The sequence below is a fragment of the Physcomitrium patens genome, chromosome 8 (genome assembly GCF_059467195.1).
Source record: "Physcomitrium patens ecotype Gransden chromosome 8, ASM5946719v1, whole genome shotgun sequence".
NCBI classification, from domain to species: Eukaryota; Viridiplantae; Streptophyta; class Bryopsida; order Funariales; family Funariaceae; genus Physcomitrium; species Physcomitrium patens.
The window spans coordinates 2,665,393-2,681,832 of record NC_143417.1 but is presented as its reverse complement, the minus strand read 5'-3'; positions in this window follow the sequence as shown (position 1 = coordinate 2,681,832).

Below are 16,440 nucleotides of genomic sequence, written 5' to 3'. Positions count from 1 at the left end.
TTTTTACTTGTCCGAAATGATATTAAATATCTTCTTTTTTTTAATATTATCATAGCAAAACTTATTGATATAAAGAATTCAATGGCATAAATACAAAAACAATTGAGAGACTTAATGCTTGAAATGCATCAATTTAATTTACCACCACATGGAGTAACAAAATTAGTAAGAAGTAAAGATATAGAAATGATTAGAGCTACTTCAACATTTGTACCAGATCATATTTGATCTTTTATGGTGCAACACCCTTTAAATGATATAGACCTAAGAATTACTTTGTTTAAGAAGTTTAATGGTACAAGGTTAAAGTTTTGAAGATTCATCAATCAAGTATAACTTATGATTATACTTCAACTCCAAAGCTATTCAATTCCAAGATTACAAGTTAGATTTATTAATATACTTCTTTCAAGTTTAGCATTATCATTGTTTTTAACTTTTCTTCAACAATAAGATCTACTATTCGATAATTTGGAGGCTTTTTTAGTAAAATTTTAATCTATGTATGAAAAACATGATACAAATTGTATTGCAACTAACAAGATCTTTATCTTGCAATAAGGCAATTGACCAATAATGTTATATACTTCACAATTTCAATCTATATGTGAAGAGCAAGATGTATTATATTTTTCAATCAATAAGATCTATATTTTGGAACAAAACAATCAATCAATAATGTTATATGTTTTATAATTTTGATAACTTATAATGAATATTAAGTAAAATGATACTTTATTTGTTAGCCAATTTCTCTATAGATTATAATATAAGATAAAGAAATTGATGCTTAACTTACTTGATCCTTAGATATTAAGTCAAGCAATTGACTTTATTATAAAATATGAAAATTAACTTTTTGAATTTTGATTTGAGAGTCATACAAATGAACATTAATATTTTTATAATTTAGTAGCAATACCAACGTCTTTGCAACACATACATTTGAAAGTGATAGATATGCAAATTGATGTCATATGTTTTAAATCTCTTACTGAGCAAAAAAAGGTTCATCGTTGACAAGAAAGATTGTATTTATATTATAAAAAATCTAAGTACATATCACAGAAATATACATTTATTCCAATATTTACTTATATGATAAGATAGAAATAGATAAATATAGTTTAATTTCATAAAGTCTTTTAGAAAAGCTTCTTAGAAGCTTCATAAATACAGTTTTGACTTTAGATGTGTTTGTAGGTTAGAAACTTGGTCAACACGTTAACAACATGTTGGTAGCTTGTGGAACAAGTTAACTCCGTTTAATAGCTTGGGAAACAAGCTAATTATATGGTGCATACATAGATAACTTGCCTTGCAAGTTAAGACATGTAGCTAGCAAAGCCAAATTTATATTGGAGGTCTTTTAGAATATCGTCAAGTAGCTCTTAGTTAGAGAGTATATATGGAAGTAAGAGTGAAGCCTTCTTCATTCTTGTCAATACCTTTCTAGTCCTAGTCTTGTTTCAATACTTTCTAATCTTCTTATTTTTAGCAATAGCCATTCTAGTTTAATATTACATCACCTTTGAGTGACTTTTTAGTTCTCTTCACTGATATAAGAGAATATTGAAGACTTTCTTTCTTTGAGATTCATATCTTTAATAGTTTGATAAGAGTGCTAACATACTATTTTTGTCTTATTTTAGAAGTGAGTGGATTATTCTACTTCTATTCTTATATTTTGAAGGTTGCAGACTACCTACCTTTAAACAAAAAATCTTATTTTCTAACATTGATCTTTTTGTTAAAGAGAGTAGATTATCTTTCTTTGTAGAAATTTTTATTCAAAGTTGTGGATTACCCTCCTCTTATTTAATTTTTTGGATTTGTTTGAATTTTCTATAGAAGGAAAGATTATGGATGTTATTTCTAGCAAATGTAATAATATATTTATAACTATTGTGAATCTTTACGAACTTATCAATACTCTTAGGATGATAAATTTCACACATTACTAACATCAAATATAGAAGCACTATTTCTATACCTATAAAAGAAGTCTAAAGTCTATATCAAGAAGTTGTGCAACTGAAGGAAACAAGTTGATCAACCTCACAACCAAATTTAGGAGGTCTTATTTTTATAAACTCAAGACAGATAAGAATTAGTATGCTTGAGAAGTTTGATGGAACAAGATAAAATTATGAGGATTTTTACAAGAAGTTAAGCTCTACTTAAGGTTACACCCTTTCCAATATGCAAATGGATTTATTTTAGTTGCCTTTATAAGTATACTTCTATTTGGAAGTGTTCTTTTTTGGTTTGTACCTTTGATGGAAGAAGATTCTTGACTTCATTATGATTTAAATTTATTCTTAGAAAAGTTTACGGTCATATTTGAAGAAAGTGATCAAGAATAAGTAGCACAGACCAAACTCTTATCTTTACAATAAGAATCATGATCAACCACTACATATGCTACTGAATTTCTAAACCTCGCTTGTGGCATAGACTAGAATGATAAAGCACTTGTCAATCAATTTTGAAATGAATTAAAGAATAGCATTCAAGATTTATTATTAATAATTTATTGCTCAAGGCATTGCATGTGACAATCAATTATTTGAAAGGCATCAAAAGCAAAGATTTTGCTGAAGAAGAACAAGTCAAGTAATCGTGGCAGCTTCCAAGTTATCTGAAACATATTCATCAAGGCCGGAACTAATGTAAATTGATATAATATATTTTAAACTTCTCATGGAGTAGGAAAAGTCTTGACGTTGCCAAAAGGGTTTGTATTTATATTGTGGAGAAGCTAAGCATACTACTCAACATTTTCCAAAGAAGCAACACCATTATAAAATGAGAAGCATAATAACCAAAGAAGATAATGTATTGAAAAACAAGTTTTTCCAACTAATTTAGGAACCATGCAGCTGGAATCATATGCAATACCTAATAAAGGTCTTATTCTCTCATTAGATCCCTCACCTTATTTTATAATAGATGTATGTTTAGGACCTAAAAATCACAAAGTCTTTGTCTTATTAGATTCAAGAGCCTCAACCTATTTTATAGATGAAGGTTTTGTCAATAATCAAAAAATATCTTTAGTCAAGAAAATTAAACCCGTATATGTAGAAGTCATAGATGGTCATTTGTTGTCTTTTGAAAATATTATCCATGGATGTTCCTTTAGATGTAGCAATTAAAGATCATAATAGCATAGTAGTATTTAATGTAATAAGATTTAATTCTAATCTGATTATTTTAGAATTATCATGGCTAGAAAAATATAACCCTTAAATAGATTAGATTTCTCCTTATCGTATTACATGCTATCTTGCTTGAGAATGCATCGGGTGTCTAGTTGTAGAAGATAAAACAATGTTTTGTAAGTATCTAGGTAGGCTAGTGGATTTCAACCATATAACTAGAAACTATTTTGGATTTCAATGTAAAAGCTTAATTCCAATACAAAGTACTTAGAAACACTATTTTTAATAACTTCAAGATATTATAAGCAGAAAGTCTTTTGTTATTTGTTAGTTTTATTTTTTATTTTATTTTATTTTATTTTATTTTTTATTTATATTTATATTTTTATTTTTTATTTTTATTTTTATTTTTATTTTATTTTTTCTAACCTTAATCCTAGGCAGGGAGCTTTGATAAGCTGTAATCCTCAATCTGACCATCCGATTGTTATAAACTTCTACCACTAGTGTCTTTGCAAGCCTTCTAAATGCTCAAGAAGTTTCAATCCAATTTAACTTACAGATTGCAAAAAAATGCCATAAATCCACACTGATGTATCTTGACTGCCGCCTACAAGTCCTCGACTTACCAAGCCAAAAGTCACCTTATTTCAGGTGGTAGATCTCCAGATATTACAGAAACCTTAAACAACTCCAATTTGCTAACTTCTGATACCTCTTTATACTAATGGTCAAATATCCTCTATCTGTTCTATCAGATTAATACAAACTTTTGCATGCACTCGGTATATTCAATCCTCTAGACACCTCTAAATTTCAACTGCAGAAGTTTCTCCAATTTCACAAAATAGTCAAGAGTACCTACCTTAACTTTATTGCAAAAAAAAACCCAAATCACCAATACAAACATCGACTTTCAGCAATGATTGCAAAAGTCTTCCCAAATCCTATGAAATCCAATTCTATCTTTTTTGAAGGAGCTTGAAGCTAGCTCTCCGACTCCAAAATCCCGATCTCCAAATGCCCTCTTCCTTTTTCTCTCCTTTCCTTTAACCCTGTGAGGTCCCCTATTCTTCCCCCCTCAACTCCGAATTGGAACAGCACACCACCTCCATGGAATTCTCACCTCTAAGAGGATCTTTCCATGGAAAGAACGTTTCTCCGAAACAACATAGAGAATGGTGTCGTGTTGTGATTTGGCTACAATATGAAAATAATAATTTTCAAACAACGAGATCAAGAACTAGTCATTGAAGATGTTGAAGAAGAATTTGATCTATCTAGGTATGAGGAAGAAGAATTGGATTTTGAAGAAGACATTACTGAAGAGGTAATATGATGCCGACCACAACTTTGGTTCTTCTTGGTGTATACCACAGGATGCACAAGTTTAGAAGGGGTGGATGTCGTATTGTGCTTTGGCTACTATATGAAAATAATATAATTATGTACTTAATATATAATTCATTAAATAACATGGTGAGAGCCATATTAATAGATTTTAGTTGGTTGTAGAATATAATTTGATTATTACCTTGAGAAGAGGTTGTTTTAAAAGATTACTATAGAATTTATATAATTTTAATTTCTTTTTGATAGTGGCTTTTAAGATTGGTTTTGATTGATAGTAACTTCTAAATATTTAGACTCACCTTTGTTAGACATAGGTATTCTTTAAAAACTTCTTTTGGTTCTTTTATTTGGTGTTTAGAGCATAAATTATGTAAATCTTATAAGAAAAAGGATTGAAGAAGGATTTTGGTAGCAAAGGAAGTAATTAGAGCACCAATATAGATGAATGGAAATGAATAATAAAAATCTCCATTCCTATTGGTCAAAAATCATGACCAATGGACTTTGAGGAGGCTGCCTGAGGCCATATTATGGATTAGGGTTAGTTTTTCGAGGCCATTTGAGTTTTGAAGGCTAAGGTCATCAATTTTAGGTTTTTGGCTATGGTTTTGGTGCAAGTTTTGTATGGTTTGGAGTTTATATGAAGGAGATACAAGTGCTCAAAGTTAAGGTATTGATTTGGGAGCTACTGTCACTCTTTTTGGCATAACACATGCTTACGGATAGTAATTGAGGTTTGGCAACCGTGACTAGAGAAAGCACTTTTGCAGCTATACTTTTCACATATTACTTATTGGATTTCAAGTTAGAATGAAGAAGTTATTGGATTTTGAAGTTAGCGCATCCAATCTAAGAGAAGTTAAGAGTGAATTCTACCTATCCTGTAAATTTGAGACAAACTGAATGGTTAGATTAAGAGTTATGATTTTCTAAAGTTCAAGACAAGAAAACCCTTTGTGGAAAAAATATGTTTTGAAGGGGTTTTGTTATATTTTGAGTTTTATGCAAAATAAAAGATTTTTGGGAGGCTAACAAAAGATTCATATAAAGGTTTAAGCTACACTCTCTATAGCTAGATACCCTCTGTATTTTCACATAGCAAATCATTCAATGACGTCATGTGGAGCATACGTTGTTTTCACGTTTGGTGGTACAGTTGCAATGGGGTGACATTAACTCGCCCCTGAATATTGGCACTAGAATTGGCCATTGTTTCTAACATCCAAAATGACTAAATATTAATAAAACTTTTCTATTTATATTTTCACCATATAATTGTGTTGCAATATGACATCATAACCTTAATATTTTTGGTAGTATAATCAAAGATTGGATTAGTGAAGTAGAAGTATATAAGTCTAATACATCCAAATCTTTACTACTAGCTACAAGAACTTTCATGCATGCTACATAAGAAGGATCATCTTTTGCTATATATGCTATGCCTATTTTTAATGGTGGAAAAACATCAAGTGATATTCTTAGCCAATATCAAGAATTTTAAGATATTTTTTTAAAAAAAAAGACAAATATTCTTCCAAAGCATTGACCTATTGATTGTTCAATTGATTTGTAAGAAGAAGCTCAACCACCATTTGGATTAATCTATAGTTTATCACATTATGAATTGGTTGCATTAAAAGAGTATATTGATGAGAATTTGGCAAAAAACTTCATACACTATTCTAAATCTCTAGTTGGTACTCTTATCTTAGTATGAAGAAGAAAAATGGATCTTTACAAATGTATGTAGATTATTGAGCACTCAATAAGATCACCATTAAAAATAGGTATCCTTTGCCTTTGATTTCAAGACTTTTTGTCCAATTCAATCAAGCAAAGATCTATACCAAAATAGATCTATGACAAGCATACAACTTACTTCATATGAAAGAAGGAGATGAATGGAAGACTACTTTTTGAACTAAGTATGGACATTTTGAATATAATGTTATGCCTTTTGGACTCTCGAATGCACTCGCCAATTTTCAACATCTTATGAATGATGTTTTCATAAATTTTTAGATAATTTTGTCATTTGCTATTTAGATGACATTCTAATCTATTCTAAAAACATAAAAGAATATGAACTTCATGTTCATCACGTGTTACAAAAACTTAGAGATAAAAGATTATATGTGAAGTTGAAAAAGTATATTCCACACTACTCAATTTGACTTTTTAAGATACATCATTTCCAATGAAGGCCTTATGATGGATCCCAAGAAGATCAAAACTATCCATGATTTATCCTTGGAATCATGGATTCATTTCAAAAATGGCGTCATTATGTAGAAGGTGCTTCAAATCTAGTGACTATATATATATGGATCATAAGAACCTCGAGTACTTCATGTCAATATGTATTTTGAATCGTTGTCAAGCTTATTGGAGCATTTTTTTATCTAGATTCAATTCAACATCATTTATTGATTCAAAAAAATAACAAGGGCTATGAGACATCCTTTCAACACATTCTTATCTTGTTCCAAAAGAAGAAGATGCATCTTTTGATCAACAAAAAATGATTCTTTTGAAGTTTGAGTATTATCTTCAAGCAATAAAATCAACATTAAAAGTTGATTCAACCTTTGTCAAACAAACTCAATCAAGTATGTTCTTTGATCTTCTTATTTATGATATTAAGAATTCTTCTTCTAAGTCCTATGACACTTCAAAGTTTGAGTTTAAGAATAACCTACCAAATTTCAAAGATCATATATATATATATATATATATATATATATATATATAGGAGGCAAGATATAATTATGTGTCCTTGAAGCTCGTTATGATTTTTTAATAACTAAATATTTTAGATATAATAAGACTTTGAAGCTAATATTAAGAGATTTTTGAAATGAAGTATGTGAAAGGTAGTCAAAGACTTTGTACAATCATGCAATATTTGTTCAAGATCCAAAACTCCTCGCCATCGATCTAATGGACTTCTTCAACCATTATCAATTTTAGAACAACCATGGTCTTTTGTTTCTATGGATTTTATCACAGATCTTCTAATCTCATATTCATATGACTTTATATTTGTAATCATAGATTACTTCACCAAAATGGCACATTTTTTACTATATACAAAATCTATTTCAAGTGAAGAAATAACTAAGCTATTTATTAACAATATCTATTGCTATCATGGATTGTCAAAGGATAATATATAGGATAGAGAGACTCAATTTATATCAAGTTTTTGAAAAATCCTATTCAAGATTTTAAAGGTAGATATAAAGCTTTTTTTGGCTTTTTATCCTCACAATGATAGGCAAATAGAATTGGTGAATCAAATTTTGGACCAGTATTTGAGGTGTATTATCAATTACCATCAAGATGATTGGACAACTCTTTTACCATTGGCAGAATTTACATACAATAATTTAGAACATTTTTCTATTCAACAAACAGCTTTCTTTTCCAATTATGGTTATCATCCACATCTTGATACTTTGACTTTTCAAAAGTTGATAATCTTGTGATAGAAGATTTAGCAAATCGTTTGTCAGAGCTACATGCAATGATGAAGACATAATCAAAAGAAGCTCAAGAATGACAAAAGATTAACATAGATGCCTATCGCAAAGAGCAACCACAATTCAACATAGGTGACAACATATGGTTACTTTGTCACAATATCAAGACTACTCATCTTTGTGATAACTTGGACTATCGTAGGCTAGGACTTTTTTTTATTTGAGAACAAATCAATCTTGTTGCTTATCAATTATATTTACTAGATTCTATGAAGATCCACTTTGTATTTCACATGTCCTTTTTTGAGCCGTTGTCGTAATACATGAAATCTTGCTTGAGAATGCTCCAGGCACTTAGCTGTAGAAGGTAGAATGGAAATTTCAACAACAAAATCCTAACAATATTATTCTAATAGAATACTAATAATATTAAATAAGCTTTAATAAAATTCAGAGAAACGTCAAAAGAATTCCAAAGAAAAAATAAGAAATCTTAATGAAATATTAGAATGATTACAAACATATTTCAAATATATCTCAATTCAATCTTAATTTAATCTTAATTGAAATCTTACTTCATTCAAACTTTAGGCCAAAAACTAACTAAATCTTATATTGTAAATAAATTCAAATAAAATCCTAAATCCTAAATCAAACCCTAATCAAATCCTAAATCCTAAATCAAATCCTAATCAAATCCTAAATCCTAAACCAAATCCTAACCAAACCCTAAATCCTAATCCTAAATCAAATCTTAATCAAATCCTAATCCTAATTCTAAACCCTAAACTAAATCTTAATCAAATCTTAACCAAAATCTAATCAAATCCTAAATCCTAATCTAAATACTAATCCTAAATCAAATCCTAACCAAACCCTAAATCCTAACCCTAGTCTTAAATCCTAAATCAAACCCTGACCAAATCCTAATCCTAAATCAAACCCTAATCAAATCTTAATCCTAAATCAAATCCTAATTCTAAATCAAATCCTAATCAAATCCTAATCCTAAATCAAACCCTAACCAAATCCTAAATCCTAAATCAAATCCTAACCAAATCCTAACCCAAAATCAAATCCTAACCAAATCCTAGTAATTTCTACAACAGAATTAAACCTCAATAATTAATGAATGAACTGTTTATTTTAACTCAAATTTTTCACACTTCTAATAAATTAAGTTGAAAACACGCACAAAATTTTTGAAAAGGATCGGAATTACTAAATAGATGATAACCTCAAAAACGTGCTTGGGTATTGGCCAGCCTCCTTCTTCAACCTTGATGCCAATCTCTCAGAGCCAATAATCCTCAATTTAACCATTAGATCGAGCTCAAATTCACAACGCATATTAAACACAACTATAACCATTAATCCACAAAATTTCACCCATAGATCTATTACAAAATTCTTGAAATCATCCAAAATGTAAATCCTATTTTATTTCACAAAATCCAAGTCATCTAAAACAAACCTTGACTTTGAAAAGCTCTTACAAAGTCAATACAGATCCAAATCATCCAAAACTAATACTCATTGAAACCTTATTAAATCTGCTATCAAATTCCACTCATCAATCTACAAAAGAACCTCGGAGTCGTCGTCGAGACTCAGTTTTGTGCCTCAAGGTCTGATTTCGACCCTGGTTCATAACCGGCCTTCTCCGGATATCAATATTTAGTTTTTCTAAGTAAATTTTGCTAGAATTTAATCTTAATTTCCTTCCAAAGATGCCTATATAATTTATTTTTCCAATCTAATTTATTTTGTCTTATTTATGGTCCTACAAAGTAAGTAGAAGTCACCTTTTTAAAAGGCAACATTGGTACCTTTTAATTTTACTACCGTTTTGACTATTAATTATATTTCTAAGATAATTTGCTCTAATACTTTGAACTAAGATCTCCTATATTATAATAATTTCTACACTCTTTCACTTATTAGTCATATTACATCATGATACTATATAAGACAATAAATATCTTGAGAAGAAGACAAATGCCACCTCCTCCTATAGAAGTAGATAATAAACAAGAATTTGAGGTGGAAGAAGTCTTAGAGTCAAGGCAGCACCAAAATAGGTTGGAATATCTTATTCATTGATGTGGATATGATATTAGTGAATGCACATAGAAGCCATCAAAGAATTTTACAAATACAGCAAAGAAAATTGAAGCCTTTCATCAATGACATCCATCAAAACTAAGATGAAGAATAAAAAATCTTTATTATAAGAGAAATAAGATTAAAAGAAGATAAAATTCTATCTTCTATCTTTTTTTGTAGCTTTTGTATATTTGTGACTCTAAGGAGATGAAAAACCAATAATGTGTAAATTTAACTCTAAAGCTTTCATTTATAAACTTATTAGATGAGATATTTTAATTATTACAACTTTCAAGATCATGAAATCGAGATGAAGATCCTCATGAACAACATATCCTTCTTTGAATAGATGGAAAGATACAACATGTTTGGTATCATGACCTTAGAAGAAACTCTCAATGTTTAGTGATTTTACTAGAAGTAGGAACAATTCTTGATGGTATTCTAAATGTTTTATTTGAAGGAAGTTACGAAGGCATCAACAAAGACTAAATAATAGGATGGTCTTCTCACCGTGGTATGAGACACTATTGATGGTTGAGAGGGCCTATCAACCATCTTCAAAGAGAGCAAAGATTGGAGTATGTAGCAAATGTAATTTATCGCATCTTGGACTTCCTCAACATATGAAGATTGCTTTTCATAGAACTCATCCCTAGAAGGGGGGATAATATCACAAACATATATATTTATCTCAATAGTTACTTATATAATTAAATAAAAGTAGGTAAATATAGATTAATTTCATAAAGTCTTCTAGAAAAGCTTTTTAGAAGCTTTATAGATGCAATTTTGACCTTAGATGTATTTGTAGGTTAAAAACTTAGTCAACAAGTTAATCACATGTTGATAGCTTATAGAACAAGTTAACTCCATATAGTAGCTCGAGGAATAAGATAACTATGTGGCGCATACATAAATAACTTACCTTGTAAGTTAAAACATGTAGCTAGCAAAGTCAACACATGTTGGAGGTCCTATAGAATATTGCCACGTAACTCTCAATTAGAGAGGATATATAGAGGCAACAATGAAGCCTTCTTCACTCTTGTCAATGCCTTTTTAGTCTTTAGTCTTGTTTCAAGTCTTTTTAAACTTCTTGTTTTTGGCAATAGCCATTCTAGTTAGTATTATATCACCTTTGAGTGACTTTTTAGTTTTCTTCAATGACACAAGAGTGTATTAAGGACTTTCTTTCTTTGAGATTTATTTCCTTGATAGTGCATTATTCAATATTATTCAAAGAAGCAATGAAACCACAAAATAAAGAGTATAGTTGTCAAAAAAAATAATATGTTAGAAACAAGTTTTTTTAGCTACAATAGAGATTGTGCAGTTAAAACCTTTAACAATACTCAATTAAGGTCATATTTTCTCTTTAGAAATTTCTTTATATTTTACAATAGAAATTTATTTAGGACCTAAACATCACAAAGTCTTTGTCTTATTAAATTTAGGAGCCTCAATTTTTTTTAGATGAAGAATTTGTTAAGAGATATAATATATTTATAATAAAAAAAACTAAATTTATTCATATGGAAGTCATAAATTATTTTTTGTTGTTTTTTGGAGATATTACTCAAAAATCTTTTCTATAGAAGTAGCAACTAATGATTATAGTAGCTTTTAAATATTTAATTTAATTTAATCTCTTTTTAATTCAATCATTTTAGATTTATCATGGCTAAAAAAATATAATCCTCTAATAAATTAAATTTCTTGTAGTCTTGACTTTTTTTAAAGCATAATTAAGAGTTTTGTCAATTAAGTCTAAAGTCAAAAGTCTAATACAATCAAACTTGTATTTGTAAGTAGAAGAACTTTTTTGTATATTGCAAATAAATAATCATCTTTTGTTATTTATGCCACACCTATTTTTAATAGTAGAAAGACTTCAAATGACATTCCAAGTCAATATCAATATTATCAAAATATTTTTGAAAAGAAGAATATATATACTCTTTCAAATCATTTCTATTATAATTTTTCAATTGATCTTCAAGAAAGAGCTCAATTGCCATTAGGATTAATCTATAATTTATTAAAAATTGAGTTGATTAAATTTAAAAAATCTATTAATGAGAATAAAGCCACAAATTTCGTATGCCATTTGAAATTTCTAATATGGGCTTCTTTTTTATTTGTGAAGAAAAAAGATAAATAATTAAAGATATATATAGATTATCAAGGACTCAATAAGATCACTATCAAAAATAGATACCTTCTATCTTTAATATTTTGACTTTTTGATCAATTGAATCAAGTTAGGATCTATACTAAAGTAGATCTATGAGGAGTATAAAACTTAGTACATATCAAAGAAATAGATGTGTAGAAGACAACATTTTGAACTAGGTATGGATATTTTGATTATAATTTCAAGTCTTTTGGACTCACAAATGTACTAATTGCTTTTCAACACCTAATGAATGATTTAATAAGAAAATTTTTAAATGATTTTATCATTTGTTATTTAGATAATATCTTAATCTATTCTAAGAGCATAGAAGAGCATGAATTTTATATTCATTGTATATTATAAGAACTTAAAGATGCAAGATTATATGCCAAGATGAAAAAGTATATATTTCATACTATTTAAGTTGACTTTTTAGAATACATCATTTTAAATGATAGTCAAATAGTAGATACTAAGAAAATTTAAACTATCAAGATTAGAAGGTTCTAAAATAATAAGTAATGTCTACTATTTTTATTCAGATTTTCTAATTATTATTAGATCTTGATTGATAAATTTTTTCAAATTGTAGCTCTATTTACACGTTGTCAAGGATATGAATCTTAAAGAAAGAAATCTTTAATACATTTCTGTATCACTCAATAAAATTAAAAAATTATTCAAAGATGATAATATATTGAATTAAAATGGTTATTGCCAAAGATAAGAATACTATAAAGTCTTGAAACAAGACTAAAGATTAAAAAGGCATTGATAAGAGTGAAGAAGACTTCACTCTTACCTCCATATATATTCTCTAATTAGGAGCTATATAGCAATATTTTATAGGACCTTCCAATATGTGTTGACTTTGCTAGATATATGTCTTAACTTGCAAGGAAAATTATCTATATGTATGCCACATAGTTGGTTTATTCCACAAGCTACTAATACATTTTTGTATTGTGGTTTGGCTACCATGTAAAAATAATGTATATATATATTTAATATATAATTTACTTTATAATATAGTAAGATCCATGTTAAATTTTGATTAATTATAAAATATGGTTAAATTTCTATTTTGAAGTAATTAATTTAAAAAGGCTATTATTGAAGTTGATATTATGTTAATAATAATTTTTATATATTTAAAAAAAATCTTTACTAGACATTGGTGACTCTTGAATTTTTTTTATTTTTTTTATTTAGTGTTTAGGACACATATTATGCAAAAATTATTAAAAAAAATATTAAAGAAATATTTTTTTATATAAATAGAGATAATTAGGTTAATTATATGAATTAATGGAGATGGATGATAAAAATCTCCATTCTTATTAGCCAAAAGTCATGCCTAATGGACTTCAAGGAGGCTATTCAAGGCCTTATTAAGAATGAGGGTTATTTTTTCAATACCATTCAAACATCAAAGGATAGAATCATCAAGTTTAGAATTTTAATTATGGTTTTGATAATTTTTTTGTATAATTTGGATTTTTTGTGAAAGAGATACAGGTGCTTAAAGTGAAGGTATTGATTATATACCTACTATCATTCTTTGGAATATAGTGCACGTATATGAAAGGCTTTTGAAAATCAAACTATATAATTTAAAATTTGATTTAAAAAAATATATTTTTTATAAGAAATCAAAAGATTTGAAATTGATTTAGAAGAGTAATGACTACTTGAAGACAATGCTTTCAAATTTCGGTTTGTCAATAAACCAATTTAGAAGAAATTTGATTCTAGCTATATCTTAAGCATTTAGACGAATCTTTAACTAAATTTTTTTACAAATGTATATTACTATGTTGTAAAGCTATATACCAAATTTTATGGCATGTAAATTTGGAATTTGTGAGATATGAAGAAAATAGTATTCAGGTGCTTGTATATTAGGATTTAGAGCACCTACTAAGATTTTTAAGATGCCAAAAAATCAGCTATAGATTTATAGTTTATTTCTTTTTTTAGTAAATATTAAGGATAAAAGCTATATTATTTAGCAATGTGATAAAAACTAAATGGTCGAATCAAAAGATATGAAATTTTAAATTTTAGAGAAAAAAAATCCTTTGTAGGAGAAAAATATTTTGAAAGGATTTTGCTACAATTTGGATATTTTATGCAAAGCAAAGGAAATTTTGGAAGCTAAGATTTCATATATATATATATATATATATATATATTAAAAATAAAGACATAGAGCTATGAAAAAATTATGATATAAAGATTATTTTTTTAAAGGAGATTATAACTTTTTTGGAGCTTATTAGGAATCTAACTAACCAACAAATAGTTAGTTATGATTTGATATAGCAAAGGATGTTAGGAGATTTTTAGATGCTCTAGAAAGCCTTATATAAAAATCTCCTTAATTATAAAAGATTTTTATTAGTAGAATATTTTTTTATGTTGTTGTATTTATTTATCTTCTATAATAAGAATAAATCACTTATTATAGCTTGGTCAATATATTAAACCTAAACTCTCTATAGCTAAGTACTCAATGTATTCTTAGATAGAAAATTATACCATATGATAATAAATGATAGATGGTTAATTTTTCAATGAAGTTTCTAGCCTATTAATTAATTATAAATAAATCTAAAGTCAAAATAGCATCTATAAAGCTTCTAAAAAGCTAATCTAGAAGATATTATGAAATTAATTTATTTTTACTTACTGCTACTTAATTATATAGGTAATTATTGGAATAAATATGTATGTCCGTAATATTATCCTCTTCTTTTAGAGACAAGTTTCACAAGGAGCAATTATCATACATTAAAAAAATTCAAAATGTGATGAATTATATTTGCTAAATACTTTTATTTTTATTTCCTTTGAAGATGGTTGATAGGTCCTTTTAACCATCAATAATAATTTACACTAGGAGGGAAAGACCACCCTATTATTTGATCATTGTTGAGATCTTCATAACTCTCTTCAAATAAAATATTTGAAACATCGTCAAGAGTAATTTTTACCTCTAATAAAATTACTAAATATCAAAAATCTCTTCCAAGATTGTGTTACCAAACATATTCTACTTTGCCATCTATTCAAGGAAAGATATGTTATGCTTGAAGATCTTTATTTCAATTATTTCATCTTAAAAGTTGTCACAATCATAATTTCTTATCCAATAAATCAACAAACAATAGTTCTTAAGTTGAAACTGCTAGCTCTTGATTCTTGATTTCTTTAGTATTATAAATATATAAAAGCTATAAAGATAGAAGATAGAACATTATCTTTTTTGAATCTTATTTCTTTTATAATAAAGATTTATTATTCTTTAACTTGATTTTAATAAATTTTGACAATGAAAAAACTTGATCTTCTTTGTTATATTTATAAGATTCTTTATTGGCTCCCATGTCCATTTATTAATATCATATCTATGCTAATAAATAAAATATTTTAATCTATTTTAATAATACCTTTAATCTAAGACTTCTACTTCAAACTCTTAATTATTATCCACTTCTGTAGAAAGAGGTGGCATTTTTTTTCTTTCCAAAATATTCATTGTCTTATATAACTCACGAAGAGACATATGGAATATGTGGTGGATATTCATGGACTTTGATAGAAGTAATTGATAAGCAATAAGATTGACTTGTTTACAAATAAAAAAAAATCCAAGTCTATAATAGTCCAATTTGTTAAAAGAACAAGTAATCTTAATATTGCAATGAAGTAACCATACCTTGTCACTCACATTAAATTATGATTTTTCCTTGTGATAGGCATTTACATTGATCTTTTTTTGTTCTTGAGCTTCTTTTAATTGTGCCTTCATTGTTACATGTAGTTCTAATAAATGATTTATGAAATCTTCTGTCATAGAATTATTAATTTTGAAAAAGCCAAAAGTATCAAGTCATAGTTGATAATTATAATTAAAAATAAAAGATATTTTTTGAATAGGAAAATATATTAAATTATTATATACAAACTTTGCTTATAAAAAAAAAATTGATTAATCATCTTCATGATAGTTGATGGTATATCTCAAATACTACTCTAGAATTTAATTCATCTATTTTCTTTGCCTATCAATTTGAAGATGAAAAATCAAAGAAAGCTTTATATCTACCTTTAAAATCTTGAAAAGGATTCTTCAAAATCTTGCTATAAA